Source organism: Pseudorasbora parva, chromosome 10 (genome assembly GCF_024679245.1).
Source record: "Pseudorasbora parva isolate DD20220531a chromosome 10, ASM2467924v1, whole genome shotgun sequence".
In the NCBI taxonomy this organism is placed as follows: domain Eukaryota; kingdom Metazoa; phylum Chordata; class Actinopteri; order Cypriniformes; family Gobionidae; genus Pseudorasbora; species Pseudorasbora parva.
Window position 1 is genome coordinate 31,328,934 of NC_090181.1, and position 26,658 is coordinate 31,355,591.

Genomic DNA, 26,658 nt, shown 5'->3' on the forward strand with positions numbered 1-26,658 from the left:
AAAAACACACTTTAATTACCAGGAGTGGGGTTTGAACCCACGAGGACATTTGTCCATTGGATCTTAAGTCCGACGCCTTAACCACTCGGCCATCCTGGTCAAGTGAGGACCCTTTTGATATTGTAACATACATTCACATTTGAACTATCCGCTCACTAACCGAATTCCCATTGCTTAATTAGTGCTTAAAAAACACAAATAAAAAAATCAGGAGTGGGGTTTGAACCAACAAGGACATTCGTCCATTGGATCGTAAGTCCAACGCCTCAACCACTCGGCCTTCCTGGTCAAGTGAGTATGGTCTTTGTTATTGTAACAGGCATTCACCTTTGAACTTACCGCTCGCTAATGTAATTCCCATTGCTTAATTTGTACTTAAAAACCACAATTGAATTACAAGGAGTGAGGTCTGAACCCACGAGAACATTCGTCCATTGGATCTTAAGTCCAACGCCTTAACCACTCGGCCATCCTGGTCAAGTGAGGGCACTTTTGATATTGTAACATGCATTCAAATTTGAACTTGCTGCTCTCTAATGTAAGTCCCATTGCTTAATTTGTGCTTAAAAAACACACTTTAATTACCAGGAGTGGGGTTTGAACCCACGAGGACATTTGTCCATTGGATCTTAAGTCCAACGCCTTAACCACTCGGCCATCCTGGTCAAGTGAAGGAGTCTTTGTTATTATAACATGCATTCACATTTGATCTTTCCGCTCGCTAAGTTTATTCCCATTCCTTAATATGTGCTTAAAAATCACACTTTAATTACAAGGAGTGAGGTCTGAACCCACGAGGACATTCGTCCATTGGATCTTAAGTCCAACGCCTTAACTACTCGGCCATCCTGGTCAAGTGACTATGGTCTTTGTTATTCTAACAGGCATTCACCTTTGAACTTACCGCTCGCTAATGTAATTCCCATTGCTTAATTTGTACTTAAAAACCACAATTGAATTACAAGGAGTGAGGTCTTTGTTATTGTAACAGGCATTCACCTTTGAACTTACCGCTCGCTAATGTAATTCCCATTGCTTAATTTGTACTTAAAAACCACAATTGAATTACAAGGAGTGAGGTCTGAACCCACGAGGACATTCGTCCATTGGATCTTAAGTCCAACGCCTTAACCACTCGCCATCCTGGTCAAGTGAGGAGGTTTTCGTGATTGTAACATACATTCACATTTGAACTTTCCGCTCACCAACGGAATTCCCATTGCTTAATTAGTGCTTAAAAAACACACTTTAATTACCAGGAGTGGGGTTTGAACCCACGAGGACATTCGTCCATTGGATCTTAAGTCCAACGCCTTAACCACTCGGCCATCCTGGTCAAGTGAGGGCCCTTTTGATATTGTAACATGCATTCAAATTTGAACTTGCCGCTCTCTAATGTAAGTCCCATTGCTTAATTTGTGCTTAAAAAACACACTTAAATTACCAGGAGTGGGGTTTGAACCCACGAGGACATTCGTCCATTGGATCTTAAGTCCAACGCCTTAACCACTCGGCCATCCTGGTCAAGTGAGTATGGTCTTTGTTATTGTAACAGGCATTCACCTTTGAACTTACCGCTCGCTCATGTAATTCCCATTGCTTAATTTGTACTTAAGAACCACAATTGAATTACAAGGAGTGAGGTCTGAACCCACGAGGACATTCGTCCATTGGATCTTAAGTCCAACGCCTTAACCACTCGGCCATCCTGGTCAAGTGAGGGTACTTTTGATATTGTAACATGCATTCAAATTTGAAATTGCCGCTCTCTAATGTAAGTCCCATTGCTTAAAAAACACACTTTAATTACCAGGAGTGGGGTTTGAACCCACGAGGACATTTGTCCATTGGATCTTAAGTCCAACGCCTTAACCACTCGGCCATCCTGGTCAAGTGAAGGAGTCTTTGTTATTATAACATGCATTCACATTTGATCTTTCCGCTCGCTAAGTTTATTCCCATTCCTTAATATGTGCTTAAAAATCACACTTTTATTACCAGGAGTGGGGTTTGAACCCACGAGGACATTCGTCCATTGGACCTTAGGTCCAACGCCTTAACCACTCGGGCATCCTGGTCAAGTGACTATGGTCTTTGTTATTGTAACAGGCATTCACCTTTGAACTTACCGCTCGCTAATGTAATTCCCATTGCTTAATTTGTACTTAAAAACCACAATTGAATTACAAGGAGTGAGGTTTGAACCCACGAGGACATTCGTCCATTGGATCTTAAGTCCAACGCCTTAACCACTCGGCCATCCTGGTCAAGAGAGGACGTTCTTGTGATTGTAACATACATTCACATTTGAACTTTCCGCTCACCAAGAGAATTCCCATTGCTTAATTAGTGCTTAAAAGACACACTTTAATTACCAGGAGTGGGGTTTGAACCCACGAGGACATTCATCCATTGGATCTTAAGTCCAACGCCTTAACCACTCGGCCATCCTGGTCAACTGAGGGCACTTTTGATATTGTAACATGCATTCAAATTTGAACTTGCCGCTCTCTAATGTAAGTCCCATTGCTTAATTTGTGCTTAAAAAACACACTTTAATTACCAGGAGTGGGGTTTGAACCCACGAAGACATTTGTCCATTGGATCTTAAGTCCAACGCCTTAACCACTCGGCCATCCTGGTCAACTGAGGGCACTTTTGATATTGTAACATGCATTCAAATTTGAACTTGCCGCTCTCTAATGTAAGTCCCATTGCTTAATTTGTGCTTAAAAAACACACTTTAATTACCAGGAGTGGGGTTTGAACCCACGAGGACATTTGTCCATTGGATCTTAAGTCCAACGCCTTAACCACTCGGCCATCCTGGTCAAGTGAGGACCCTTTTGATATTGTAACATACATTCACATTTGAACTATCCGCTCACTAACCGAATTCCCATTGCTTAATTAGTGCTTAAAAAACACAAATTAAAAAAAACAGGAGTGGGGTTTGAACCAACAAGGACATTCGTCCATTGGATCGTAAGTCCAACGCCTCAACCACTCGGCCTTCCTGGTCAAGTGAGTATGGTCTTTGTTATTGTAACAGGCATTCACCTTTGAACTTACCGCTCGCTAATGTAATTCCCATTGCTTAATTTGTACTTAAAAACCACAATTGAATTACAAGGAGTGAGGTCTGAACCCACGAGGACATTCGTCCATTGGATCGTAAGTCCAAAGCCTTAACCACTCGGCCATCCTGGTCAAGTGAGGGCCCTTTTGATATTGTAACATGCATTCAAATTTGAACTTGCCGCTCTCTAATGTAAGTCCCATTGCTTAATTTGTACTTAAAAAACACAATTTAATTACCAGGAGTGGGGTTTGAACCCACGAGGACATTTGTCCATTGGATCTTAAGTCTAACGCCTTAACCACTCGGCCATCCTGGTCAATTGAGGATAAAGTTTGTTATTGTAACGGGCATTCATATTTGAACTTTCCGCTCTCTAATGTAATTCCCATTGCTTAATTATTGCTTAAAAATCACAATTGAATTACAAGGAGTGAGGTCTGAACCCACGAGGACATTTGTCCATTGGATCTTAAGTCCAACGCCTTAACCACTCGGCCATCCTGGTCAAGTGACTATGGTCTTTGTTATTGTAACAGGCATTCACCTTTGAACTTACCGCTCGCTCATGTAATTCCCATTGCTTAATTTGTACTTAAGAACCACAATTGAATTACAAGGAGTGAGGTCTGAACCCACGAGGACATTCGTCCATTGGATCTTAAGTCCAACGCCTTAAACACTCGGCCATCCTGGTCAAGTGAGGAGGTATTTGTGATTGTAACATACATACATTCACATTTGAACTTTCCGCTGACCAACGGAATTCCCATTGCTTAATTAGTGCTTAAAAAACACACTTTAATTACCAGGAGTGGGGTTTGAACCCACGAGGACATTCGTCCATTGGATCTTAAGTCCAACGCCTTAACCACTCGGCCATCCTGGTCAAGTGAGGGCACTTTTGATATTGTAACATGCATTCAAATTTGAACTTGCCGCTCTCTAATGTAAGTCCCATTGCTTAATTTGTGCTTAAAAAACACACTTTAATTACCAGGAGTGGGGTTTGAACCCACAAGGACATTTGTCCATTGGATCTTAAGTCCAACGCCTTAACCACTCGGCCATCCTGGTCAAGTGAAGGAGTCTTTGTTATTATAACATGCATTCACATTTGATCTTTCCGCTCGCTAAGTTTATTCCCATTCCTTAAAATGTGCTTAAAAATCACACTTTTATTACCAGGAGTGGGGTTTGAACCCACGAGGACATTCGTCCATTGGACCTTAGGTCCAACGCCTTAACCACTCGGCCATCCTGGTCAAGTGACTATGGTCTTTGTTATTGTAACAGGCATTCACCTTTGAACTTACCGCTCGCTAATGTAATTCCCATTGCTTAATTTGTACTTAAAAACCACAATTGAATTACAAGGAGTGAGGTTTGAACCCACGAGGACATTCGTCCATTGGATCTTAAGTCCAACGCCTTAACCACTCGGCCATCCTGGTCAAGAGAGGACGTTCTTGTGATTGTAACATACATTCACATTTGAACTTTCCGCTCGCCAACAGAATTCCCATTGCTTAATTAGTGCTTAAAAGACACACTTTAATTACCAGGAGTGGGGTTTGAACCCACGAGGACATTCGTCCATTGGATCTTAAGTCCAACGCCTTAACCACTCGGCCATCCTGGTCAACTGAGGGCACTTTTGATATTGTAACATGCATTCAAATTTGAACTTGCCGCTCTCTAATGTAATTCCCATTGCTTAATTTGTACTTAAAAACCACAATTGAATTACAAGTAGTGAGGTCTGAACCCACGAGGACATTCGTCCATTGGATCGTAAGTCCAAAGCCTTAACCACTCGGCCATCCTGGTCAAGTGAGGGCCCTTTTGATATTGTAACATGCATTCAAATTTGAACTTGCCGCTCTCTAATGTAAGTCCCATTGCTTAATTTGTACTTAAAAAACACAATTTAATTACCAGGAGTGGGGTTTGAACCCACGAGGACATTTGTCCATTGGATCTTAAGTCTAACGCCTTAACCACTCAGCCATCCTGGTCAATTGAGGATAAAGTTTGTTATTGTAACGGGCATTCATATTTGAACTTTCCGCTCTCTAATGTAATTCCCATTGCTTAATTATTGCTTAAAAATCACAATTGAATTACAAGGAGTGAGGTCTGAACCCACGAGGACATTTGTCCATTGGATCTTAAGTCCAACGCCTTAACCACTCGGCCATCCTGGTCAAGGGACTATGGTCTTTGTTATTGTAACAGGCATTCACCTTTGAACTTACCGCTCGCTAATGTAATTCCCATTGCTTAATTTGTACTTAAAAACCACAATTGAATTACAAGGAGTGAGGTCTGAACCCACGAGGACATTCGTCCATTGGATCTTAAGTCCAACGCCTTAACCACTCGGCCATCCTGGTCAAGAGAGGACGTTCTTGTGATTGTAACATACATTCACATTTGAACTTTCCGCTCACCAACAGAATTCCCATTGCTTAATTAGTGCTTAAAAGACACACTTTAATTACCAGGAGTGGGGTTTGAACCCACGAGGACATTCGTCCATTGGATCTTAAGTCCAACGCCTTAACCACTCGGCCATCCTGGTCAACTGAGGGCACTTTTGATATTGTAACATGCATTCAAATTTGAACTTGCTGCTCTCTAATGTAAGTCCCATTGCTTAATTTGTGCTTAAAAAACACACTTTAATTACCAGGAGTGGGGTTTGAACCCACGAGGACATTTGTCCATTGGATCTTAAGTCCGACGCCTTAACCACTCGGCCATCCTGGTCAAGTGAGGACCCTTTTGATATTGTAACATACATTCACATTTGAACTATCCGCTCACTAAACGAATTCCCATTGCTTAATTAGTGCTTAAAAAACACAAATAAAAAATCAGGAGTGGGGTTTGAACCAACAAGGACATTCGTCCATTGGATCGTAAGTCCAACGCCTCAACCACTTGGCCTTCCTGGTCAAGTGAGTATGGTCTTTGTTATTGTAACAGGCATTCACCTTTGAACTTACCGCTCGCTAATGTAATTCCCATTGCTTAATTTGTACTTAAAAACCACAATTGAATTACAAGGAGTGAGGTCTGAACCCACGAGAACATTCGTCCATTGGATCTTAAGTCCAACGCCTTAACCACTCGGCCATCCTGGTCAAGTGAGGGCCCTTTTGATATTGTAACATGCATTCAAATTTGAACTTGCCGCTCTCTAATGTAATTCTCATTGCTTAATTTGTACTTAAAAAACACAATTTAATTACCAGCAGTGGGGTTTGAACCCACGAGGACATATGTCCATTGGATCTTAAGTCTAACCAGAGGTGGGTAGAGTAGCCAAAATCTTTACTCAAGTAAAAGTACAAGTACTTACGGAAATATTTACTCAAGTAAAAGTAAAAGTAACAATCGTAATAGTTACTTGAGTAAGAGTAAAAAAGTATTAGATGAAAAAACTACTCAAGTACTTAGTTACTAGTTACTTTCGATCTGATTGATAAGATCCAAAAACCCTGAATTTCAGACTTAGAGAGCTATATATATATATATATATGTGTGTGTGTGTGTGTGTGTGTGTGTGTGTGTGTGTGTGTGTGTGTTTAATGGTTAAACAGTGTAAATTAATGGTGTGCTGGGCTAACCACAGCTCTTTTTAAAACATACTTTGCTCTTATACTTTTATAAGTATATGCATTCTTAAAAATAAAGTCCCATTTTTAAATGTATATATACACTGCAGACTGTTGTCTGTCCGGATATGTGTATAAATGCAAGATGTTACATTAGGCTATTCAATTTGTTTCGTTTTTAGCCTGATCTCATCAGTACCTATGGCAACGTTTTTGCAAACCACAAAATATGTACCAATACGTACATATTGCGACAGTTTCAAAGTGAAATGTCCACTGGGTGGCGCTAAAAGCTTATATTTTTCCAGAACAGATTTGCGTGAATCTGACATGTTTTGTTACGTTGTGTTTTTAACGTAGCCTACACCCACACTAAACCTACCCGAAAGTGGTAACAATAGCAAATATGACAAAAATAAAATTGTGTCCATGTATTTTTAGCTTGTGTTTAGAACTCGTCTTTGAGCTCTTTTATCATGACTCGTTCTTCACCGGGTTCGCTCTCAAGCTTTTCACATTGCAAATACAAATCTGTATCAGCTGAGCTATCGAGCAAATCTGGTGAATCAGAAAAGCAGAACATGGAGCTGTGACGCAAAATTCAAAATGTTTTAGTTTACAAACCATAGACTAAAAAATGCAGTTTTTCTGATAGTGTTCATTTCTGTTGGAAACTGCAGTTTATTGGTACGTATTTTGTGGTTTGCAAAAATGTCACAGGTAACGTACATTTTGCCAATGAGGTTGCTCGTTTCATGAGAAAAAAAAAGATATGTAAATGTGCAGATGTGAACGTTTGTTTGTGGACGTGTGTTCGGAGGATTCAAACGATTTGTCAATGCTTGCACAAGAGAGCATATGAGGAAAACACTCGGACAGTGTGTGAAATAGTATTACAATAAAGGAAAAGTGCCCATAGTTTCCAATTTACCATTAATAGTGTTAAAATATAGGCATCATTGTTACACTTACCGCTGTTTTCTCAGGTTGGAGCTGGAATTAATGTATGCTGAGATGTCCGTTCATATTGGTGCACACAGCATGCATTACATTATGAAACTGTTCTTTTTGACATCTTTGACTGAAAACAGGCTGAACTTGAAGCCACGTACGGGTGATCTGCCGTAGCTCACACATCTCCCTCTGCTTCGGCCATCATCTTCTGACTAAACGCGCGCTAATTTTATGCGGGTGATGCGTATCCACCTCTCGCGAAGCAGCCTCTCCAACGTTTCGTGAGACTTGCGAACAATTCATAACTTATTTTAAAATATATAATTAACTATCATCATTGACAGTAGCGGAGGAACGCCACCGAATGTAACGAAGTAAAAGTACAGTTTTTTCACAAGAAATGTACTTGAGTAAAAGTAAAAGTACCCATTTTTAAATATACTCTAAAAGTACAAGTTACCCAAAAAATGTACGCAAGTAAATGTAACGAAGTAAATGTAATTCGTTACTACCCACCTCTGAGTCTAACGCCTTAACCACTCGGCCATCCTGGTCAATTGAGGATAAAGTTTGTTATTGTAACGGGCATTCATATTTGAACTTTCCGCTCTCTTATGTAATTCCCATTGCTTAATTATTGCTTAAAAATCACACTTTAATTACAAGGAGTGAGGTCTGAACCCACGAGGACATTCGTCCATTGGATCTTAAGTCCAACGCCTTAACTACTCGGCCATCCTGGTCAAGTGACTATGGTCTTTGTTATTGTAACAGGCATTCACCTTTGAACTTACCGCTCGCTAATGTAATTCCCATTGCTTAATTTGTACTTAAAAACCACAATTGAATTACAAGGAGTGAGGTCTTTGTTATTGTAACAGGCATTCACCTTTGAACTTACCGCTCGCTAATGTAATTCCCATTGCTTAATTTGTACTTAAAAACCACAATTGAATTACAAGGAGTGAGGTCTGAACCCACGAGGACATTCGTCCATTGGATCTTAAGTCCAACGCCTTAACCACTCGCCATCCTGGTCAAGTGAGGAGGTTTTCGTGATTGTAACATACATTCACATTTGAACTTTCCGCTCACCAACGGAATTCCCATTGCTTAATTAGTGCTTAAAAAACACACTTTAATTACCAGGAGTGGGGTTTGAACCCACGAGGACATTCGTCCATTGGATCTTAAGTCCAACGCCTTAACCACTCGGCCATCCTGGTCAAGTGAGGGCCCTTTTGATATTGTAACATGCATTCAAATTTGAACTTGCCGCTCTCTAATGTAAGTCCCATTGCTTAATTTGTGCTTAAAAAACACACTTAAATTACCAGGAGTGGGGTTTGAACCCACGAGGACATTCGTCCATTGGATCTTAAGTCCAACGCCTTAACCACTCGGCCATCCTGATCAAGTGAGTATGGGCTTTGTTATTGTAACAGGCATTCACCTTTGAACTTACCGCTCGCTCATGTAATTCCCATTGCTTAATTTGTACTTAAGAACCACAATTGAATTACAAGGAGTGAGGTCTGAACCCACGAGGACATTCGTCCATTGGATCTTAAGTCCAACGCCTTAACCACTCGGCCATCCTGGTCAAGTGAGGGTACTTTTGATATTGTAACATGCATTCAAATTTGAAATTGCCGCTCTCTAATGTAAGTCCCATTGCTTAATTTGTGCTTAAAAAACACACTTTAATTACCAGGAGTGGGGTTTGAACCCACGAGGACATTTGTCCATTGGATCTTAAGTCCAACGCCTTAACCACTCGGCCATCCTGGTCAAGTGAAGGAGTCTTTGTTATTATAACATGCATTCACATTTGATCTTTCCGCTCGCTAAGTTTATTCCCATTCCTTAATATGTGCTTAAAAATCACACTTTTATTACCAGGAGTGGGGTTTGAACCCACGAGGACATTCGTCCATTGGACCTTAGGTCCAACGCCTTAACCACTCGGGCATCCTGGTCAAGTGACTATGGTCTTTGTTATTGTAACAGGCATTCACCTTTGAACTTACCGCTCGCTAATGTAATTCCCATTGCTTAATTTGTACTTAAAAACCACAATTGAATTACCAGGAGTGGGGTTTGAACCCACGAAGACATTTGTCCATTGGATCTTAAGTCCAACGCCTTAACCACTCGGCCATCCTGGTCAAGTGAAGGAGTCTTTGTTATTATAACATGCATTCACATTTGATCTTTCCGCTCGCTAAGTTTATTCCCATTCCTTAATATGTGCTTAAAAATCACACTTTTATTACCAGGAGTGGGGTTTGAACCCACGAGGACATTCGTCCATTGGACCTTAGGTCCAACGCCTTAACCACTCGGCCATCCTGGTCAAGAGAGGACGTTCTTGTGATTGTAACATACATTCACATTTGAACTTTCCGCTCACCAACAGAATTCCCATTGCTTAATTAGTGCTTAAAAGACACACTTTAATTACCAGGAGTGGGGTTTGAACCCAAGAGGGCATTCGTCCATTGGATCTTAAGTCCAACGCCTTAACCACTCGGCCATCCTGGTCAACTGAGGGCACTTTTGATATTGTAACATGCATTCAAATTTGAACTTGCCGCTCTCTAATGTAAGTCCCATTGCTTAATTTGTGCTTAAAAAACACACTTTAATTACCAGGAGTGGGGTTTGAACCCACGAAGACATTTGTCCATTGGATCTTAAGTCCAACGCCTTAACCACTCGGCCATCCTGGTCAACTGAGGGCACTTTTGATATTGTAACATGCATTCAAATTTGAACTTGCCGCTCTCTAATGTAAGTCCCATTGCTTAATTTGTGCTTAAAAAACACACTTTAATTACCAGGAGTGGGGTTTGAACCCACGAGGACATTTGTCCATTGGATCTTAAGTCCAACGCCTTAACCACTCGGCCATCCTGGTCAAGTGAGGACCCTTTTGATATTGTAACATACATTCACATTTGAACTATCCGCTCACTAACCGAATTCCCATTGCTTAATTAGTGCTTAAAAAACACAAATTAAAAAAAACAGGAGTGGGGTTTGAGCCAACAAGGACATTCGTCCATTGGATCGTAAGTCCAACGCCTCAACCACTCGGCCTTCCTGGTCAAGTGAGTATGGTCTTTGTTATTGTAACAGGCATTCACCTTTGAACTTACCGCTCGCTAATGTAATTCCCATTGCTTAATTTGTACTTAAAAACCACAATTGAATTACAAGGAGTGAGGTCTGAACCCACGAGGACATTCGTCCATTGGATCGTAAGTCCAAAGCCTTAACCACTCGGCCATCCTGGTCAAGTGAGGGCCCTTTTGATATTGTAACATGCATTCAAATTTGAACTTGCCGCTCTCTAATGTAAGTCCCATTGCTTAATTTGTACTTAAAAAACACAATTTAATTACCAGGAGTGGGGTTTGAACCCACGAGGACATTTGTCCATTGGATCTTAAGTCTAACGCCTTAACCACTCGGCCATCCTGGTCAATTGAGGATAAAGTTTGTTATTGTAACGGGCATTCATATTTGAACTTTCCGCTCTCTAATGTAATTCCCATTGCTTAATTATTGCTTAAAAATCACAATTGAATTACAAGGAGTGAGGTCTGAACCCACGAGGACATTTGTCCATTGGATCTTAAGTCCAACGCCTTAACCACTCGGCCATCCTGGTCAAGTGACTATGGTCTTTGTTATTGTAACAGGCATTCACCTTTGAACTTACCGCTCGCTAATGTAATTCCCATTGCTTAATTTGTACTTAAGAACCACAATTGAATTACAAGGAGTGAGGTCTGAACCCACGAGGACATTCGTCCATTGGATCTTAAGTCCAACGCCTTAAACACTCGGCCATCCTGGTCAAGTGAGGAGGTATTTGTGATTGTAACATACATACATTCACATTTGAACTTTCCGCTGACCAACGGAATTCCCATTGCTTAATTAGTGCTTAAAAAACACACTTTAATTACCAGGAGTGGGGTTTGAACCCACGAGGACATTCGTCCATTGGATCTTAAGTCCAACGCCTTAACCACTCGGCCATCCTGGTCAAGTGAGGGCATTTTTGATATTGTAACTTGCATTCAAATTTGAACTTGCCGCTCTCTAATGTAAGTCCCATTGCTTAATTAGTGCTTAAAAAACACACTTTAATTACCAGGAGTGGGGTTTGAACCCACGAGGACATTTGTCCATTGGATCTTAAGTCCAACGCCTTAACCACTCGGCCATCCTGGTCAAGTGAAGGAGTCTTTGTTATTATAACATGGATTCACATTTGATCTTTCCGCTCGCTAAGTTTATTCCCATTCCTTAATATGTGCTTAAAAAAAAAAAATCACACTTTTATTACCAGGAGTGGGGTTTGAACCCACGAGGACATTCGTCCATTGGACCTTAGGTCCAACGCCTTAACCACTCGGCCATCCTGGTCAAGTGACTATGGTCTTTGTTATTGTAACAGGCATTCACCTTTGAACTTACCGCTCGCTCATGTAATTCCCATTGCTTAATTTGTACTTAAGAACCACAATTGAATTACAAGGAGTGAGGTCTGAACCCACGAGGACATTCGTCCATTGGATCTTAAGTCCAACGCCTTAACCACTCGCCATCCTGGTCAAGTGAGGAGGTTTTCGTGATTGTAACATACATTCACATTTGAACTTTCCGCTCACCAACGGAATTCCCATTGCTTAATTAGTGCTTAAAAAACACACTTTAATTACCAGGAGTGGGGTTTGAACCCACGAGGACATTCGTCCATTGGATCTTAAGTCCAACGCCTTAACCACTCGGCCATCCTGGTCAAGGGAGGGCCCTTTTGATATTGTAACATGCATTCAAATTTGAACTTGCCGCTCTCTAATGTAAGTCCCATTGCTTAATTTGTGCTTAAAAAACACACTTAAATTACCAGGAGTGGGGTTTGAACCCACGAGGACATTCGTCCATTGGATCTTAAGTCCAACGCCTTAACCACTCGGCCATCCTGATCAAGTGAGTATGGGCTTTGTTATTGTAACAGGCATTCACCTTTGAACTTACCGCTCGCTCATGTAATTCCCATTGCTTAATTTGTACTTAAGAACCACAATTGAATTACAAGGAGTGAGGTCTGAACCCACGAGGACATTCGTCCATTGGATCTTAAGTCCAACGCCTTAACCACTCGGCCATCCTGGTCAAGTGAGGGTACTTTTGATATTGTAACATGCATTCAAATTTGAAATTGCCGCTCTCTAATGTAAGTCCCATTGCTTAATTTGTGCTTAAAAAACACACTTTAATTACCAGGAGTGGGGTTTGAACCCACGAGGACATTTGTCCATTGGATCTTAAGTCCAACGCCTTAACCACTCGGCCATCCTGGTCAAGTGAAGGAGTCTTTGTTATTATAACATGCATTCACATTTGATCTTTCCGCTCGCTAAGTTTATTCCCATTCCTTAATATGTGCTTAAAAATCACACTTTTATTACCAGGAGTGGGGTTTGAACCCACGAGGACATTCGTCCATTGGACCTTAGGTCCAACGCCTTAACCACTCGGGCATCCTGGTCAAGTGACTATGGTCTTTGTTATTGTAACAGGCATTCACCTTTGAACTTACCGCTCGCTAATGTAATTCCCATTGCTTAATTTGTACTTAAAAACCACAATTGAATTACCAGGAGTGGGGTTTGAACCCACGAAGACATTTGTCCATTGGATCTTAAGTCCAACGCCTTAACCACTCGGCCATCCTGGTCAAGTGAAGGAGTCTTTGTTATTATAACATGCATTCACATTTGATCTTTCCGCTCGCTAAGTTTATTCCCATTCCTTAATATGTGCTTAAAAATCACACTTTTATTACCAGGAGTGGGGTTTGAACCCACGAGGACATTCGTCCATTGGACCTTAGGTCCAACGCCTTAACCACTCGGCCATCCTGGTCAAGAGAGGACGTTCTTGTGATTGTAACATACATTCACATTTGAACTTTCCGCTCACCAACAGAATTCCCATTGCTTAATTAGTGCTTAAAAGACACACTTTAATTACCAGGAGTGGGGTTTGAACCCAAGAGGGCATTCGTCCATTGGATCTTAAGTCCAACGCCTTAACCACTCGGCCATCCTGGTCAACTGAGGGCACTTTTGATATTGTAACATGCATTCAAATTTGAACTTGCCGCTCTCTAATGTAAGTCCCATTGCTTAATTTGTGCTTAAAAAACACACTTTAATTACCAGGAGTGGGGTTTGAACCCACGAAGACATTTGTCCATTGGATCTTAAGTCCAACGCCTTAACCACTCGGCCATCCTGGTCAACTGAGGGCACTTTTGATATTGTAACATGCATTCAAATTTGAACTTGCCGCTCTCTAATGTAAGTCCCATTGCTTAATTTGTGCTTAAAAAACACACTTTAATTACCAGGAGTGGGGTTTGAACCCACGAGGACATTTGTCCATTGGATCTTAAGTCCAACGCCTTAACCACTCGGCCATCCTGGTCAAGTGAGGACCCTTTTGATATTGTAACATACATTCACATTTGAACTATCCGCTCACTAACCGAATTCCCATTGCTTAATTAGTGCTTAAAAAACACAAATTAAAAAAAACAGGAGTGGGGTTTGAGCCAACAAGGACATTCGTCCATTGGATCGTAAGTCCAACGCCTCAACCACTCGGCCTTCCTGGTCAAGTGAGTATGGTCTTTGTTATTGTAACAGGCATTCACCTTTGAACTTACCGCTCGCTAATGTAATTCCCATTGCTTAATTTGTACTTAAAAACCACAATTGAATTACAAGGAGTGAGGTCTGAACCCACGAGGACATTCGTCCATTGGATCGTAAGTCCAAAGCCTTAACCACTCGGCCATCCTGGTCAAGTGAGGGCCCTTTTGATATTGTAACATGCATTCAAATTTGAACTTGCCGCTCTCTAATGTAAGTCCCATTGCTTAATTTGTACTTAAAAAACACAATTTAATTACCAGGAGTGGGGTTTGAACCCACGAGGACATTTGTCCATTGGATCTTAAGTCTAACGCCTTAACCACTCGGCCATCCTGGTCAATTGAGGATAAAGTTTGTTATTGTAACGGGCATTCATATTTGAACTTTCCGCTCTCTAATGTAATTCCCATTGCTTAATTATTGCTTAAAAATCACAATTGAATTACAAGGAGTGAGGTCTGAACCCACGAGGACATTTGTCCATTGGATCTTAAGTCCAACGCCTTAACCACTCGGCCATCCTGGTCAAGTGACTATGGTCTTTGTTATTGTAACAGGCATTCACCTTTGAACTTACCGCTCGCTAATGTAATTCCCATTGCTTAATTTGTACTTAAGAACCACAATTGAATTACAAGGAGTGAGGTCTGAACCCACGAGGACATTCGTCCATTGGATCTTAAGTCCAACGCCTTAAACACTCGGCCATCCTGGTCAAGTGAGGAGGTATTTGTGATTGTAACATACATACATTCACATTTGAACTTTCCGCTGACCAACGGAATTCCCATTGCTTAATTAGTGCTTAAAAAACACACTTTAATTACCAGGAGTGGGGTTTGAACCCACGAGGACATTCGTCCATTGGATCTTAAGTCCAACGCCTTAACCACTCGGCCATCCTGGTCAAGTGAGGGCACTTTTGATATTGTAACATGCATTCAAATTTGAACTTGCCGCTCTCTAATGTAAGTCCCATTGCTTAATTAGTGCTTAAAAAACACACTTTAATTACCAGGAGTGGGGTTTGAACCCACGAGGACATTTGTCCATTGGATCTTAAGTCCAACGCCTTAACCACTCGGCCATCCTGGTCAAGTGAAGGAGTCTTTGTTATTATAACATGGATTCACATTTGATCTTTCCGCTCGCTAAGTTTATTCCCATTCCTTAATATGTGCTTAAAAAAAAAAAAAAAAAAAAAAAAATCACACTTTTATTACCAGGAGTGGGGTTTGAACCCACGAGGACATTCGTCCATTGGACCTTAGGTCCAACGCCTTAACCACTCGGCCATCCTGGTCAAGTGACTATGGTCTTTGTTATTGTAACAGGCATTCACCTTTGAACTTACCGCTCGCTAATGTAATTCCCATTGCTTAATTTGTACTTAAAAACCACAATTGAATTACAAGGTGTTACGGCCCGCTCGAGACCGCAACAAAGATGGGATCACCACAACACGGATTTAATATAAAAAACTAAATTTATTAAACAATCTAGGGGTTTACAAAATTCCAAATGCTGACAACAATACAATCTAGAAGCGAGGCAAGCGGAGGCCAGCCGGAGATGATGTCAACTCTCCGTCCTCCCTCCATTGCATGAAACCACGACATATATCGCTGCCTCCTAATTGGAGTCAGGTGTCCCCCATCTCTGCGGCCACCTACAAGAGAAGACAGAACCACACAAAAACACACCCATACCCATAACACCTCCCCTCTTAAGAGAGAGGATCCTTACCAAGGACCTCTAAAACATGAGAAAATTATTTTTTAATTATTAAATTAATTAATAAAAATTATGAAAAACATAACCACTTAACCCAAAATCATTAACCCACAACAAACCCAGTATGGTCTTTCTTAATCTGATCCCCCTCTGCAACTCGAACCAGCAACTCCCGATGCCCAGGAAAAGCCACGGTCACAATAAGTGAAGACAGAAAAAAGAACAAAAAAATTAGCTGCAAAAACTCACACGGGGCACGAGATAAGGCATCAGCCAGTACATGCTCCACCAGTAAACAAGGTGATGCCCAACTTGAAAATGAAGGTTTGGTTATGCCATTTTCAACCATATACTTAATTTCAGACTCAATATGCTGTTGTTTATCCAAAGAGACACGATAAAACCGCTGGCGTATTGGTTTTGCATCACCAACATCTATATCGTGCTCTATCAAATGTGTGCGTGAAGGTGAATCTGAAAACAACGTAGAAAAATCCGAAATCAAAGACAGTAACTCAGCTCTCTCATGTAAGGACAAATGCTGCACAAAACCCTTCAAGTTATTTAGCGTTTCAGAGTTTTTAAGCCGGGGCTGCAGGATGCAATCCTCAGGTACTTTAACATCCTCAACAACCTCCACAGATGAAGCTGCCGCCACCGCGACAGGAGCCTTCTCTGACACTAGCAAACGAGAATGAAAGGGTTTTAACAAATTAACATGGCACAATTGTGTGCGTCTTCTCCGTTCAGGTGTCGAGATCAAGTAATTCTCGTCACAAACTTGACGTACCACTGTATACGGACCTGAAAACTTGGCACAGAAAGGAGAAGCAGGAAGAGGTAACAGGGCCAACACCTGATCACCTGAACAAAACACACGAGTCTCTGTGCATCGATCAAACAAACGCTTCATCTTCTTTTGTTTGTTTAACAAGTTGTCTTTGGCCATTTGACCAGCTAAGAGTAAACGTCGTCTAAAACCATCAACATACTGTAACAAACTCTGAGGTGGGTCAGGCCCCTGTTTCAGTCCATCATGAAGAACAGCCAAAGGTCCACGCACTTTATAACCAAAGACCAACTCATTTGGACTAAAACCTAGACTATCCTGAACCACCTCCCGAGCAGCCAACAACAACCAGGGTAAACCATCCTCCCAGTCACGCTTTAATTCCACACAGTATGCCCAAAGCAAAGACTTCAGTGTCTGGTGGAAGCGTTCCAGAGCTCCCTGGCTCTGTGGGTGATAAGCAGTAGAATGGTTGCACTTCACACCAAGCTGCCGCAAAACTTCCTGAAACATATGAGAAGTAAAATTTGATCCCTGGTCGCTTTGAACAACCTTAGGAATCCCAAACACAGAAATAAATTGTGTCAAAGCTTTAACAATTGCACAAGTAGTGATTGAACGAAGAGGATAGGCAGCAGGATATCTAGTACTCTGGCACATTACTGTAAGCAGATAAGCGTTACCTGATTTAGAAGGGGGTAATGGACCCACACAATCTATAATCAGATGATGAAATGGTGGTTCAATCGCTGGTATTGGATACAGTGGAGCTGGTTTTAGACCCTGGTTAGGTTTTCCTGTAAGCTGACAGGTTTCACAAGTTTTAATATACTTCCTCACATCTCTTTTTAGACGAGGCCAATAAAAGTAATGCAACAGACGATTATAAGTTTTATTAACTCCAAAATGACCTGCAATGTCGCCATGTGCAGTACTTAACACAGTATCTCGAAGAGACATTGGTACAACCACCTGAATACAGGGCTCACCCAAGGGTACTTCACTACCAGACAGCCATTTCCTTAACAGGATCCCATCCTCAATAAAACAGCCACTAGCTGCACTCTCCATCTCTTCAGCGGACAACGTGGCAGAAAACATTTCCTTTAAGGTGGAATCCTCTTGTTGCGCCACCACCAAATCCTGCTGAGAAACAGAAGGGAAGAGATACGAAAGACCAGGAATCATTCTCTTTTTTTCACAATCAGACTTCTCTAGACTCTGAATGTCAGACACATTTTTGCTCATTGCCCGAGTAACAGCACAAGTCGCAAACACTTCCGAAAACTGTTGATCAATATCAGCTTGTGCTGGTAAGGAAGGAGAACCTGTTACAATAGGAGGAGGTGGCACATCCCTCCAGACACGCCCTCCAGCCAAATTATTACCAAGAATAACAGAAATGCCCTCCACTGGCAGAGAAGGTCTCACACCTACCACAACCGGACCAGTGACCAAGTCTGATTCAAGTACAATAGTGTGTAATGGAACAGGCAAAACATGTAGCCCAATTCCTTTTATTAACACCTCATTTCCAGTACTGGAATGCTCAGAAAAAGATAAAACAGACTCTAAAATGTAGGTCTCCGAAGCGCCAGTATCTCTGAGAATTTTAACAGGGACTTTCATCACTTCCAACCAGAGACACAAAGCCGTCTGTAATGAAAGGAGCATAGCTCAACTTTTCTTCCTTACCCAACACAAAACTTCCCTGAACACAGGCCAAATCATCACCAGAAACATCAACCAATTCGATAACTGAAGACGCTGCAAGAGCAGATTTTGGTTCAGATTTTGACCGGTTCATTTTTGCTTTAAGAGCTGGGCAGTCTTTTTTCCAATGTCCTTTATTCAAACAATAAGCACACTGATCACTTTTATCAACCAAACTTCTCTGCTTTTTCTCAAGTTTCACATTGCCAGGCAAAAAGGAAGGATTCTCCATAGGAGCACTTTCCACAGAGCCATTTAAACGACGCCAATTATTCTTTTTTACGTCTCTGTGAATCAAAACATATTCATCAGCAAGGACAGCAGCGGCCTCTGCATTCTGAACATTACGCTCAGTTATGAAAACAACCACATTTTCAGGTAAGGTGTTTTTAAACTGTTCCAACAGTAACAATTCATAAAGAGACTCAAAATCATCTGCCTGTGACACAGAGCACCAACGATCAAACTGAATCCTTAACTCTCTTGCAAACTCTGTAAAAGACTGCTGCATACCTTTTCGTAAAGTCCGAAACCGTTGCCTGTAAGCTTCTGGAACCAACTCGTATGCCTTTAACACCACGTCTTTCACCCTACTATAAACTTGACTGTCGCGGACACTAAGAGTCGAGTAGGCTTTTTGAGCTTTTCCACAAAACACGCACTGTAAAAGTAGCGTTCTTTCACAATCTTTCCATCCCATAAGATCTGACAAACGCTCAAACAGAGTAAAAAAAAGTATCTAAATCGTTCTCATCAAATTTTGGCATGAGGTTAAGGGAACGAGAAACTTCAAAAGCTTTTGGAGCTGAACTAACTATTGGGGCCTGCAAACTCTCAGAGTGGTCTCCCAACATACCCTCTTTAATCAAAGCAAACCTTTGAGCTTCAATATCTAATTTACGCAACTCAACTTCTTGACTGATTCTACTCTTCTCTATTTCCAAGAGCAACAACTCCTTCTGCTCTTCAAACGACAAGGATAGGGGTGTATGAACAGGAACATCCTTTTGTGCTTGATCTCCAGTGACACTTAAAGATCTCCCTGATTCAGACACAAGAATACCCAAATCAATAAGAGCAGCTTTAATAACAATTCCCACTCCCTCCTTCAAACTCTTTTCCTTAGTGGAAAGGCTGATTTTATAATTTTCTGCTACTTCTAATAACTGTTTTTTAGAAAGCTTATTAAAGCTCTCCTCAGTCGGACGCTCAAAAAAACTCATCTAACAACGAAGTCATCTTAAAGAGCACAATTGTCAACCTCTAAAACATCAGTTTCAACTTTTCAAACCTCTCACATTTAGTGACTTCCCCCACTACCTACACACAACACTACCTCAACCCTAAACTTCATGCTTCCACCAAGAGCTAAGTGACTTAAAGCACTCTAATACCGTCAGTACAGACCTCTCTCGGATAAACCAGAGAGAGACTGATAAAGCGGCAGTGCCCTCAGCCCAGCGTCAGCACAAAAATAACAAACTAAAATAATAAAGAGTCAACGCATGCGTTGCTTAAGCCTAACAAGGGAAAAGTCAACAATATGAGAAGACAACCAATTTAACCTCGCTATAATCTCCCACAAACAGAGACTACAAACAATGCACATATACCACACACAAAAGTTATTATAAACAACCTTCAAACATGTACAACGACCACAAATCCTAACTGCCTTTATCAGTCAAACAAACAAATGCCAAACAAGAGTAGCCTAAAGTCTAACTTCACAGCATTTCAATATCGCATTACAAACGTAGGTTAGGTTAAAGTTAAACTCACCTAACTCACCTCACTTCTCTCATGAGTGGAAAAACAATTGCGATGCACAATTGACAAAGAGCAGTACTAACCAATTGATCTGTCAGCACGTTCTCCTGCAAACAGCTGAGCTGTTGAAAATACCAACAGGTGCTTCTAATTACCAAACGCGGGTTTTAACGACGAGCCCCCAATTTGTTACGGCCCGCTGGAGACCGCAACAAAGATGGGATCACCACAACACGGATTTAATATAAAAAACTAAATTTATTAAACAATCTAGGGGTTTACAAAATTCCAAATGCTGACAACAATACAATCTAGAAGCGAGGCAAGCGGAGGCCAGCCGGAGATGATGTCAACTCTCCGTCCTCCCTCCATTGCATGAAACCACGACATATATCGCTGCCTCCTAATTGGAGTCAGGTGTCCCCCATCTCTGCGGCCACCTACAAGAGAAGACAGAACCACACAAAAACACACCCATACCCATAACACAAGGAGTGAGGTCTGAACCCACGAGGACATTCGTCCATTGGATCTTAAGTCCAACGCCTTAACCACTCGCCATCCTGGTCAAGTGAGGAGGTTTTCGTGATTGTAACATACATTCACATTTGAACTTTCCGCTCACCAACGGAATTCCCATTGCTTAATTAGTGCTTAAAAAACACACTTTAATTACCAGGAGTGGGGTTTGAACCCACGAGGACATTCGTCCATTGGATCTTAAGTCCAAAGCCTTAACCACTCGGCCATCCTGGTCAAGTGAGGGCCCTTTTGATATTGTAACATGCATTCAAATTTGAACTTGCCGCTCTCTAATGTAAGTCCCATTGCTTAATTTGTGCTTAAAAAACACACTTTAATTACCAGGAGTGGGGTTTGAACCCACGAGGACATTCGTCCATTGGATCTTAAGTCCAACGCCTTAACCACTCGGCCATCCTGGTCAAGTGAGTATGGTCTTTGTTATTGTAACAGGCATTCACCTTTGAACTTACCGCTCGCTCATGTAAATCCCATTGCTTAATTTGTACTTAAGAACCACAATTGAATTACAAGGAGTGAGGTCTGAACCCACGAGGACATTCGTCCATTGGATCTTAAGTCCAACGCCTTAACCACTCGGCCATCCTGGTCAAGAGAGGACGTTTTTGTGATTGTAACATACATTCACATTTGAACTTTCCGCTCACCAACAGAATTCCCATTGCTTAATTAGTGCTTAAAAAACACACTTTAATTACCAGGCGTGGGGTTTGAACCCACGAGGACATTCGTCCATTGGATCTTAAGTCCAACGCCTTAACTACTCGGCCATCCTGGTCAAGTGAGGGCACTTTTGATATTGTAACATGCATTCAAATTTGAACTTGCCGCTCTCTAATGTAAGTCCCATTGCTTAATTTGTGCTTAAAAAACACACTTTAATTACCAGGAGTGGGGTTTGAACCCACGAGGACATTTGTCCATTGGATCTTAAGTCCAACGCCTTAACCACTCGGCCATCCTGGTCAAGTGAAGGAGTCTTTGTTATTATAACATGCATTCACATTTGATCTTTCCGCTCGCTAAGTTTATTCCCATTCCTTAATATGTGCTTAAAAATCACACTTTTATTACCAGGAGTGGGGTTTGAACCCACGAGGACATTTGTCCATTGGATCTTAAGTCCAACGCCTTAACCACTCGGCCATCCTGGTCAAGTGACTATGGTCTTTGTTATTGTAACAGGCATTCACCTTTGAACTTACCGCTCGCTAATGTAATTCCCATTGCTTAATTTGTACCTAAAAACCACGATTGAATTACAAGGAGTGAGGTCTGAACCCACGAGGACATTCGTCCATTGGATCTTAACTCCAACACCTTAACCACTCGCCATCCTGGTAAAGTGAGGGCACTTTTGATATTGTAACATGCATTCAAATTTGAACTTGCCGCTCTCTAATGTAATTCTCATTGCTTAATTTGTACTTAAAAAACACAATTTAATTACCAGGAGTGGGGTTTGAACCCACGAGGACATTTGTCCATTGGAGCTTAAGTCTAACGCCTTAACCACACGGCCATCCTGGTCAATTGAGGATAAAGTTTGTTATTGTAACCGGCATTCATATTTGAACTTTCCGCTCTCTAATGTAATTCCCATTGCTTAATTATTGCTTAAAAATCACACTTTAATTACCAGGAGAGGGGTTTGAACCCACGAGGACATTTGTCTATTGGATCTTAAGTCCAACGCCTTAACCACTCGGCCATCCTGGTCAAGTGACTATGGTCTTTGTTATTGTAACAGGCATTCACCTTTGAACTTACCGCTCGCTAATGTAATTCCCATTGCTTAATTTGTACTTAAAAACCACAATTGAATTACAAGGAGTGAGGTCTGAACCCACGAGGACATTCGTCCATTGGATCTTAAGTCCAACGCCTTAACCACTCGCCATCCTGGTCAAGTGAGGGCCCTTTTGATATTGTAACATGCATTCAAATTTGAACTTGCCGCTCTCTAATGTAATTCTCATTGCTTAATTTGTACTTAAAAAAACACAATTTAATTACCAGGAGTGGGGTTTGAACCCACGATGACATTTGTCCATTGGAGCTTAAGTCTAACGCCTTAACCACTCGGCCATCCTGGTCAAGTGAGGATAAAGTTTGTTATTGTAACGGGCATTCATATTTGAACTTTCCGCTCTCTAATGTAATTCCCATTGCTTAATTATTGCTTAAAAATCACACTTTAATTACCAGGAGAGGGGTTTGCACCCACGAGGACATTCGTCCATTGGATCTTAAGTCCAACGCCTTAACCACTCGGCCATCCTGGTCAAGTGACTATGGTCTTTGTTATTGTAACAGGCATTCACCTTTGAACTTGCCGCTTTCTAATGTAATTGTCATTGCTTAATTTGTACTTAAAAAACACAATTTAATTACCGGGAGTGGGGTTTGAACCCACGAGGACATTTGTCCATTGGAGCTTAAGTCTAACGCCTTAACCACTCGGCCATCCTGGTCAATTGAGGATAAAGTTTGTTATTGTAACGGGCATTCATATTTGAACTTTCCGCTCTCTAATGTAATTCCCATTGCTTAAATATTGCTTAAAAACCACACTTTAATTACCAGGAGAGGGGTTTGAACCCACGAGGACATTCGTCCATTGGATCTTAAGCCCAACGCCTTAACCACTCGGCCATCCTGGTGAAGTGAGGGCCCTTTTGATATTGTAACATCCATTCAAATTTGAACTTGCCGCTCGCTCATGTAATTCCCATTGCTTAATTAGTGCTTAAAAAACACACTTTAATTACCAGGAGTGGGGTTTGAACCCACAAGGACATTCGTCCATTGGATCTTAAGTCCAACGCCTTAACCACTCGGCCATCCTGGTCAAGTGAGGGCACTTTTGATATTGTAACATGCATTCAAATTTGAACTTGCCGCTCTCTAATGTAAGTCCCATTGCTTAATTTGTGCTTAAAAAACACTTTAATTACCAGGAGTGGGGTTTGAACCCACGAGGACATTTGTCCATTGGATCTTAAGTCCAACGCCTTAACCACTCGGCCATCCTGGTCAAGTGAAGGAGTCTTTGTTATTATAACATGCATTCACATTTGATCTTTCCGCTCGCTAAGTTTATTCCCATTCCTTAATATGTGCTTAAAAATCACACTTTTATTACCAGGAGTGGGGTTTGAACCCACGAGGACATTTGTCCATTGGATCTTAAGTCCAACGCCTTAACCACTCGGCCATCCTGGTCAAGTGACTATGGTCTTTGTTATTGTAACAGGCATTCACCTTTGAACTTACCGCTCGCTAATGTAATTCCCATTGCTTAATTTGTACCTAAAAACCACGATTGAATTACAAGGAGTGAGGTCTGAACCCACGAGGACATTCGTCCATTGGATCTTAACTCCAACACCTTAACCACTCGCCATCCTGGTCAAGTGAGGGCACTTTTGATATTGTAACATGCATTCAAATTTGAACTTGCCGCTCTCTAATGTAATTCTCATTGCTTAATTTGTACTTAAAAAACACAATTTAATTACCAGGAGTGGGGTTTGAACCCACGAGGACATTTGTCCATTGGAGCTTAAGTCTAACGCCTTAATCACTCGGCCATCCTGGTCAATTGAGGATAAAGTTTGTTATTGTAACCGGCATTCATATTTGAACTTTCCGCTCTCTAATGTAATTCCCATTGCTTAATTATTGCTTAAAAATCACACTTTAATTACCAGGAGAGGGGTTTGAACCCACGAGGACATTCGTCCATTGGATCTTAAGTCCAACGCCTTAACCACTCGGCCATCCTGGTCAAGTGACTATGGTCTTTGTTATTGTAACAGGCATTCACCTTTGAACTTACCGCTCGCTAATGTAATTCCCATTGCTTAATTTGTACTTAAGAACCACAATTGAATTACAAGGAGTGAGGTCTGAACCCACGAGGACATTCGTCCATTGGATCTTAAGCCCAACGCCTTAACCACTCGCCATCCTGGTCAAGTGAGGAGGTTTTTGTGATTGTAACATACATACAATCACATTTGAACTTTCCGCTCACCAACGGAATTCCCATTGCTTAATTAGTGCTTAAAAAACACACTTTAATTACCAGGCGTGGGGTTTGAACCCACGAGGACATTTGTCCATTGGATCTTAAGACCAACGCCTTAACCACTCGGCCATCCTGGTCAAGTGAGGGCCCTTTTGATATTGTAACGGGCATTCATATTTGAACTTTCCGCTCTCTAATGTAATTCCCATTGCTTAATTATTGCTTAAAAATCACACTTTAATTGCCAGGAGAGGGGTTTGAACTCACGAGGACATTCGTCCATTGGATCTTAAGTCCAACGCCTTAACCACTCGGCCATCCTGGTCAAGTGAGGGCCCGTTTGATATTGTAACATGCATTCAAATTTCCGCTCTCTAATGTAATTCCCATTGCTTAATTATTGCTTAAAAACACACTTTAATTACCAGGAGAGGGGTTTGAACCCACGAGGACATTCGTCCATTGGATCTTAAGTCCAACGCCTTAACCACTCGACCATCCTGGTCAAGTGACTATGGTCTTTGTTATTGTAACGGGCATTCACCTTTGAACTTACCGCTCGCTAATGTAATTCCCATTGCTTAATTTGTACTTAAAAACCACATTTGAATTACAAGGAGTGAGGTCTGAACCCACGAGGACATTAGTTCATTGGATCTTAAGTCCAACGCCTTAACCACTCGCCATCCTGGTCAAGTGAGGAGGTTTTTGTGATTGTAACATACATTCACATTTGAACTTTCCGCTCACCAACGGAATTCCCATTGCTTAATTAGTGCTTAAAAAACACACTTTAATTACCAGGAGTGGGGTTTGAACCCACGAGGACATTCGTCCATTGGATCTTAAGTCCAACGCCTTAACCACTCGGCCATCCTGGTCAAGTGAGGGCCCTTTTGATATTGTAACATGCATTCAAATTTGAACTTGCCGCTCTCTAATGTAAGTCCCATTGCTTAATTTGTGCTTAAAAAACACACTTTAATTACCAGGAGTGGGGTTAGAACCCACGAGGACATTTGTCCATTGGATCTTAAGTCCAACGCCTTAACCACTCAGCCATCCTGGTCAAGTGAGTATGGGCATTGTTATTGTAACAGGCATTCACCTTTGAACTTACCGCTCGCTCATGTAATTCCCATTGCTTAATTTGTACTTAAGAACCACAATTGAATTACAAGGAGTGAGGTCTGAACCCACGAGGACATTCGTCCATTGGATCTTAAGTCCAACGCCTTAACCACTCGGCCATCCTGGTCAAGTGAGGATGTTTTTGTGATTGTAACATACATACATTCACATTTGAACTTTCCGCTCACCAAAGGAATTCCCATTGCTTAATTAGTGCTTAAAAAACACACTTTAATTACCAGGAGTGGGGTTTGAACCCACGAGGACATTTGTCCTCGCCTTAACCACTCGGCCATCCTGGTCAAGTGAGGGCACTTTTGATATTGTAACATGCATTCAAATTTGAACTTGCCGCTCTCTAATGTAAGTCCCATTGCTTAATTTGTGCTTAAAAAACACACTTTAATTACCAGGAGTGGGGTTTGAGCCCACGAGGACATTTGTCCATTGAATCTTAAGTCCAACGCCTTAACCACTCGGCCATCCTGGTCAAGTGAAGGAGTCTTTGTTATTATAACATGCATTCACATTTGATCTTTCCGCTCGCT

The 26,658-nt window shown here is 41.5% G+C and overlaps 67 non-coding genes across 67 annotated transcripts; all 67 read right to left on the bottom strand.

Moving 5' to 3' along the window:
- Positions 1-16: 16 nt before the first annotated feature.
- On the bottom strand, positions 17-99 carry trnal-uaa (transfer RNA leucine (anticodon UAA)). Its single transcript has one exon. It is a non-coding gene; the product is annotated as a tRNA-Leu (tRNA).
- Positions 100-582: 483 nt separating this feature from the next.
- On the bottom strand, positions 583-665 carry trnal-uaa (transfer RNA leucine (anticodon UAA)). The gene has a single exon. It is a non-coding gene; the product is annotated as a tRNA-Leu (tRNA).
- A 588-nt stretch (positions 666-1,253) lies between these two features.
- trnal-uaa (transfer RNA leucine (anticodon UAA)) lies at positions 1,254-1,336 on the bottom strand. The gene has a single exon. It is a non-coding gene; the product is annotated as a tRNA-Leu (tRNA).
- A 105-nt stretch (positions 1,337-1,441) lies between these two features.
- Positions 1,442-1,524, bottom strand: trnal-uaa (transfer RNA leucine (anticodon UAA)). Its single transcript has one exon. It is a non-coding gene; the product is annotated as a tRNA-Leu (tRNA).
- A 283-nt stretch (positions 1,525-1,807) lies between these two features.
- trnal-uaa (transfer RNA leucine (anticodon UAA)) lies at positions 1,808-1,890 on the bottom strand. The gene has a single exon. It is a non-coding gene; the product is annotated as a tRNA-Leu (tRNA).
- A 105-nt stretch (positions 1,891-1,995) lies between these two features.
- On the bottom strand, positions 1,996-2,078 carry trnal-uaa (transfer RNA leucine (anticodon UAA)). Its single transcript has one exon. It is a non-coding gene; the product is annotated as a tRNA-Leu (tRNA).
- A 106-nt stretch (positions 2,079-2,184) lies between these two features.
- trnal-uaa (transfer RNA leucine (anticodon UAA)) lies at positions 2,185-2,267 on the bottom strand. Its single transcript has one exon. It is a non-coding gene; the product is annotated as a tRNA-Leu (tRNA).
- A 105-nt stretch (positions 2,268-2,372) lies between these two features.
- On the bottom strand, positions 2,373-2,455 carry trnal-uaa (transfer RNA leucine (anticodon UAA)). The gene has a single exon. It is a non-coding gene; the product is annotated as a tRNA-Leu (tRNA).
- A 105-nt stretch (positions 2,456-2,560) lies between these two features.
- Positions 2,561-2,643, bottom strand: trnal-uaa (transfer RNA leucine (anticodon UAA)). The gene has a single exon. It is a non-coding gene; the product is annotated as a tRNA-Leu (tRNA).
- Positions 2,644-2,748: 105 nt separating this feature from the next.
- trnal-uaa (transfer RNA leucine (anticodon UAA)) lies at positions 2,749-2,831 on the bottom strand. The gene has a single exon. It is a non-coding gene; the product is annotated as a tRNA-Leu (tRNA).
- A 484-nt stretch (positions 2,832-3,315) lies between these two features.
- Positions 3,316-3,398, bottom strand: trnal-uaa (transfer RNA leucine (anticodon UAA)). The gene has a single exon. It is a non-coding gene; the product is annotated as a tRNA-Leu (tRNA).
- Positions 3,399-3,885: 487 nt separating this feature from the next.
- On the bottom strand, positions 3,886-3,968 carry trnal-uaa (transfer RNA leucine (anticodon UAA)). Its single transcript has one exon. It is a non-coding gene; the product is annotated as a tRNA-Leu (tRNA).
- Positions 3,969-4,073: 105 nt separating this feature from the next.
- trnal-uaa (transfer RNA leucine (anticodon UAA)) lies at positions 4,074-4,156 on the bottom strand. Its single transcript has one exon. It is a non-coding gene; the product is annotated as a tRNA-Leu (tRNA).
- Positions 4,157-4,261: 105 nt separating this feature from the next.
- Positions 4,262-4,344, bottom strand: trnal-uaa (transfer RNA leucine (anticodon UAA)). Its single transcript has one exon. It is a non-coding gene; the product is annotated as a tRNA-Leu (tRNA).
- A 106-nt stretch (positions 4,345-4,450) lies between these two features.
- Positions 4,451-4,533, bottom strand: trnal-uaa (transfer RNA leucine (anticodon UAA)). Its single transcript has one exon. It is a non-coding gene; the product is annotated as a tRNA-Leu (tRNA).
- A 105-nt stretch (positions 4,534-4,638) lies between these two features.
- trnal-uaa (transfer RNA leucine (anticodon UAA)) lies at positions 4,639-4,721 on the bottom strand. The gene has a single exon. It is a non-coding gene; the product is annotated as a tRNA-Leu (tRNA).
- A 293-nt stretch (positions 4,722-5,014) lies between these two features.
- trnal-uaa (transfer RNA leucine (anticodon UAA)) lies at positions 5,015-5,097 on the bottom strand. Its single transcript has one exon. It is a non-coding gene; the product is annotated as a tRNA-Leu (tRNA).
- Positions 5,098-5,580: 483 nt separating this feature from the next.
- Positions 5,581-5,663, bottom strand: trnal-uaa (transfer RNA leucine (anticodon UAA)). The gene has a single exon. It is a non-coding gene; the product is annotated as a tRNA-Leu (tRNA).
- Positions 5,664-5,768: 105 nt separating this feature from the next.
- Positions 5,769-5,851, bottom strand: trnal-uaa (transfer RNA leucine (anticodon UAA)). The gene has a single exon. It is a non-coding gene; the product is annotated as a tRNA-Leu (tRNA).
- A 2,948-nt stretch (positions 5,852-8,799) lies between these two features.
- Positions 8,800-8,882, bottom strand: trnal-uaa (transfer RNA leucine (anticodon UAA)). Its single transcript has one exon. It is a non-coding gene; the product is annotated as a tRNA-Leu (tRNA).
- A 105-nt stretch (positions 8,883-8,987) lies between these two features.
- On the bottom strand, positions 8,988-9,070 carry trnal-uaa (transfer RNA leucine (anticodon UAA)). Its single transcript has one exon. It is a non-coding gene; the product is annotated as a tRNA-Leu (tRNA).
- A 294-nt stretch (positions 9,071-9,364) lies between these two features.
- trnal-uaa (transfer RNA leucine (anticodon UAA)) lies at positions 9,365-9,447 on the bottom strand. Its single transcript has one exon. It is a non-coding gene; the product is annotated as a tRNA-Leu (tRNA).
- Positions 9,448-9,552: 105 nt separating this feature from the next.
- On the bottom strand, positions 9,553-9,635 carry trnal-uaa (transfer RNA leucine (anticodon UAA)). Its single transcript has one exon. It is a non-coding gene; the product is annotated as a tRNA-Leu (tRNA).
- A 106-nt stretch (positions 9,636-9,741) lies between these two features.
- trnal-uaa (transfer RNA leucine (anticodon UAA)) lies at positions 9,742-9,824 on the bottom strand. The gene has a single exon. It is a non-coding gene; the product is annotated as a tRNA-Leu (tRNA).
- A 105-nt stretch (positions 9,825-9,929) lies between these two features.
- Positions 9,930-10,012, bottom strand: trnal-uaa (transfer RNA leucine (anticodon UAA)). Its single transcript has one exon. It is a non-coding gene; the product is annotated as a tRNA-Leu (tRNA).
- Positions 10,013-10,117: 105 nt separating this feature from the next.
- Positions 10,118-10,200, bottom strand: trnal-uaa (transfer RNA leucine (anticodon UAA)). Its single transcript has one exon. It is a non-coding gene; the product is annotated as a tRNA-Leu (tRNA).
- A 105-nt stretch (positions 10,201-10,305) lies between these two features.
- Positions 10,306-10,388, bottom strand: trnal-uaa (transfer RNA leucine (anticodon UAA)). Its single transcript has one exon. It is a non-coding gene; the product is annotated as a tRNA-Leu (tRNA).
- A 105-nt stretch (positions 10,389-10,493) lies between these two features.
- On the bottom strand, positions 10,494-10,576 carry trnal-uaa (transfer RNA leucine (anticodon UAA)). The gene has a single exon. It is a non-coding gene; the product is annotated as a tRNA-Leu (tRNA).
- Positions 10,577-11,060: 484 nt separating this feature from the next.
- trnal-uaa (transfer RNA leucine (anticodon UAA)) lies at positions 11,061-11,143 on the bottom strand. The gene has a single exon. It is a non-coding gene; the product is annotated as a tRNA-Leu (tRNA).
- Positions 11,144-11,630: 487 nt separating this feature from the next.
- trnal-uaa (transfer RNA leucine (anticodon UAA)) lies at positions 11,631-11,713 on the bottom strand. The gene has a single exon. It is a non-coding gene; the product is annotated as a tRNA-Leu (tRNA).
- A 105-nt stretch (positions 11,714-11,818) lies between these two features.
- Positions 11,819-11,901, bottom strand: trnal-uaa (transfer RNA leucine (anticodon UAA)). Its single transcript has one exon. It is a non-coding gene; the product is annotated as a tRNA-Leu (tRNA).
- Positions 11,902-12,013: 112 nt separating this feature from the next.
- trnal-uaa (transfer RNA leucine (anticodon UAA)) lies at positions 12,014-12,096 on the bottom strand. Its single transcript has one exon. It is a non-coding gene; the product is annotated as a tRNA-Leu (tRNA).
- Positions 12,097-12,389: 293 nt separating this feature from the next.
- On the bottom strand, positions 12,390-12,472 carry trnal-uaa (transfer RNA leucine (anticodon UAA)). The gene has a single exon. It is a non-coding gene; the product is annotated as a tRNA-Leu (tRNA).
- Positions 12,473-12,577: 105 nt separating this feature from the next.
- On the bottom strand, positions 12,578-12,660 carry trnal-uaa (transfer RNA leucine (anticodon UAA)). Its single transcript has one exon. It is a non-coding gene; the product is annotated as a tRNA-Leu (tRNA).
- Positions 12,661-12,954: 294 nt separating this feature from the next.
- trnal-uaa (transfer RNA leucine (anticodon UAA)) lies at positions 12,955-13,037 on the bottom strand. Its single transcript has one exon. It is a non-coding gene; the product is annotated as a tRNA-Leu (tRNA).
- A 105-nt stretch (positions 13,038-13,142) lies between these two features.
- Positions 13,143-13,225, bottom strand: trnal-uaa (transfer RNA leucine (anticodon UAA)). Its single transcript has one exon. It is a non-coding gene; the product is annotated as a tRNA-Leu (tRNA).
- A 106-nt stretch (positions 13,226-13,331) lies between these two features.
- Positions 13,332-13,414, bottom strand: trnal-uaa (transfer RNA leucine (anticodon UAA)). Its single transcript has one exon. It is a non-coding gene; the product is annotated as a tRNA-Leu (tRNA).
- A 105-nt stretch (positions 13,415-13,519) lies between these two features.
- trnal-uaa (transfer RNA leucine (anticodon UAA)) lies at positions 13,520-13,602 on the bottom strand. The gene has a single exon. It is a non-coding gene; the product is annotated as a tRNA-Leu (tRNA).
- A 105-nt stretch (positions 13,603-13,707) lies between these two features.
- Positions 13,708-13,790, bottom strand: trnal-uaa (transfer RNA leucine (anticodon UAA)). The gene has a single exon. It is a non-coding gene; the product is annotated as a tRNA-Leu (tRNA).
- Positions 13,791-13,895: 105 nt separating this feature from the next.
- On the bottom strand, positions 13,896-13,978 carry trnal-uaa (transfer RNA leucine (anticodon UAA)). Its single transcript has one exon. It is a non-coding gene; the product is annotated as a tRNA-Leu (tRNA).
- A 105-nt stretch (positions 13,979-14,083) lies between these two features.
- trnal-uaa (transfer RNA leucine (anticodon UAA)) lies at positions 14,084-14,166 on the bottom strand. The gene has a single exon. It is a non-coding gene; the product is annotated as a tRNA-Leu (tRNA).
- Positions 14,167-14,650: 484 nt separating this feature from the next.
- trnal-uaa (transfer RNA leucine (anticodon UAA)) lies at positions 14,651-14,733 on the bottom strand. The gene has a single exon. It is a non-coding gene; the product is annotated as a tRNA-Leu (tRNA).
- Positions 14,734-15,220: 487 nt separating this feature from the next.
- On the bottom strand, positions 15,221-15,303 carry trnal-uaa (transfer RNA leucine (anticodon UAA)). The gene has a single exon. It is a non-coding gene; the product is annotated as a tRNA-Leu (tRNA).
- A 105-nt stretch (positions 15,304-15,408) lies between these two features.
- trnal-uaa (transfer RNA leucine (anticodon UAA)) lies at positions 15,409-15,491 on the bottom strand. The gene has a single exon. It is a non-coding gene; the product is annotated as a tRNA-Leu (tRNA).
- Positions 15,492-15,616: 125 nt separating this feature from the next.
- trnal-uaa (transfer RNA leucine (anticodon UAA)) lies at positions 15,617-15,699 on the bottom strand. The gene has a single exon. It is a non-coding gene; the product is annotated as a tRNA-Leu (tRNA).
- A 5,377-nt stretch (positions 15,700-21,076) lies between these two features.
- trnal-uaa (transfer RNA leucine (anticodon UAA)) lies at positions 21,077-21,159 on the bottom strand. Its single transcript has one exon. It is a non-coding gene; the product is annotated as a tRNA-Leu (tRNA).
- A 105-nt stretch (positions 21,160-21,264) lies between these two features.
- On the bottom strand, positions 21,265-21,347 carry trnal-uaa (transfer RNA leucine (anticodon UAA)). The gene has a single exon. It is a non-coding gene; the product is annotated as a tRNA-Leu (tRNA).
- Positions 21,348-21,641: 294 nt separating this feature from the next.
- Positions 21,642-21,724, bottom strand: trnal-uaa (transfer RNA leucine (anticodon UAA)). Its single transcript has one exon. It is a non-coding gene; the product is annotated as a tRNA-Leu (tRNA).
- Positions 21,725-21,829: 105 nt separating this feature from the next.
- On the bottom strand, positions 21,830-21,912 carry trnal-uaa (transfer RNA leucine (anticodon UAA)). The gene has a single exon. It is a non-coding gene; the product is annotated as a tRNA-Leu (tRNA).
- Positions 21,913-22,017: 105 nt separating this feature from the next.
- On the bottom strand, positions 22,018-22,100 carry trnal-uaa (transfer RNA leucine (anticodon UAA)). Its single transcript has one exon. It is a non-coding gene; the product is annotated as a tRNA-Leu (tRNA).
- Positions 22,101-22,393: 293 nt separating this feature from the next.
- On the bottom strand, positions 22,394-22,476 carry trnal-uaa (transfer RNA leucine (anticodon UAA)). Its single transcript has one exon. It is a non-coding gene; the product is annotated as a tRNA-Leu (tRNA).
- Positions 22,477-22,582: 106 nt separating this feature from the next.
- On the bottom strand, positions 22,583-22,665 carry trnal-uaa (transfer RNA leucine (anticodon UAA)). The gene has a single exon. It is a non-coding gene; the product is annotated as a tRNA-Leu (tRNA).
- Positions 22,666-22,959: 294 nt separating this feature from the next.
- Positions 22,960-23,042, bottom strand: trnal-uaa (transfer RNA leucine (anticodon UAA)). The gene has a single exon. It is a non-coding gene; the product is annotated as a tRNA-Leu (tRNA).
- Positions 23,043-23,148: 106 nt separating this feature from the next.
- On the bottom strand, positions 23,149-23,231 carry trnal-uaa (transfer RNA leucine (anticodon UAA)). The gene has a single exon. It is a non-coding gene; the product is annotated as a tRNA-Leu (tRNA).
- Positions 23,232-23,337: 106 nt separating this feature from the next.
- On the bottom strand, positions 23,338-23,420 carry trnal-uaa (transfer RNA leucine (anticodon UAA)). The gene has a single exon. It is a non-coding gene; the product is annotated as a tRNA-Leu (tRNA).
- A 106-nt stretch (positions 23,421-23,526) lies between these two features.
- Positions 23,527-23,609, bottom strand: trnal-uaa (transfer RNA leucine (anticodon UAA)). Its single transcript has one exon. It is a non-coding gene; the product is annotated as a tRNA-Leu (tRNA).
- Positions 23,610-23,714: 105 nt separating this feature from the next.
- On the bottom strand, positions 23,715-23,797 carry trnal-uaa (transfer RNA leucine (anticodon UAA)). Its single transcript has one exon. It is a non-coding gene; the product is annotated as a tRNA-Leu (tRNA).
- Positions 23,798-23,900: 103 nt separating this feature from the next.
- On the bottom strand, positions 23,901-23,983 carry trnal-uaa (transfer RNA leucine (anticodon UAA)). Its single transcript has one exon. It is a non-coding gene; the product is annotated as a tRNA-Leu (tRNA).
- Positions 23,984-24,088: 105 nt separating this feature from the next.
- Positions 24,089-24,171, bottom strand: trnal-uaa (transfer RNA leucine (anticodon UAA)). Its single transcript has one exon. It is a non-coding gene; the product is annotated as a tRNA-Leu (tRNA).
- Positions 24,172-24,464: 293 nt separating this feature from the next.
- On the bottom strand, positions 24,465-24,547 carry trnal-uaa (transfer RNA leucine (anticodon UAA)). The gene has a single exon. It is a non-coding gene; the product is annotated as a tRNA-Leu (tRNA).
- Positions 24,548-24,653: 106 nt separating this feature from the next.
- On the bottom strand, positions 24,654-24,736 carry trnal-uaa (transfer RNA leucine (anticodon UAA)). Its single transcript has one exon. It is a non-coding gene; the product is annotated as a tRNA-Leu (tRNA).
- Positions 24,737-25,033: 297 nt separating this feature from the next.
- Positions 25,034-25,116, bottom strand: trnal-uaa (transfer RNA leucine (anticodon UAA)). The gene has a single exon. It is a non-coding gene; the product is annotated as a tRNA-Leu (tRNA).
- Positions 25,117-25,221: 105 nt separating this feature from the next.
- Positions 25,222-25,304, bottom strand: trnal-uaa (transfer RNA leucine (anticodon UAA)). Its single transcript has one exon. It is a non-coding gene; the product is annotated as a tRNA-Leu (tRNA).
- A 97-nt stretch (positions 25,305-25,401) lies between these two features.
- On the bottom strand, positions 25,402-25,484 carry trnal-uaa (transfer RNA leucine (anticodon UAA)). Its single transcript has one exon. It is a non-coding gene; the product is annotated as a tRNA-Leu (tRNA).
- A 293-nt stretch (positions 25,485-25,777) lies between these two features.
- trnal-uaa (transfer RNA leucine (anticodon UAA)) lies at positions 25,778-25,860 on the bottom strand. The gene has a single exon. It is a non-coding gene; the product is annotated as a tRNA-Leu (tRNA).
- Positions 25,861-25,965: 105 nt separating this feature from the next.
- trnal-uaa (transfer RNA leucine (anticodon UAA)) lies at positions 25,966-26,048 on the bottom strand. The gene has a single exon. It is a non-coding gene; the product is annotated as a tRNA-Leu (tRNA).
- A 469-nt stretch (positions 26,049-26,517) lies between these two features.
- Positions 26,518-26,600, bottom strand: trnal-uaa (transfer RNA leucine (anticodon UAA)). Its single transcript has one exon. It is a non-coding gene; the product is annotated as a tRNA-Leu (tRNA).
- Positions 26,601-26,658: the final 58 nt, after the last annotated feature.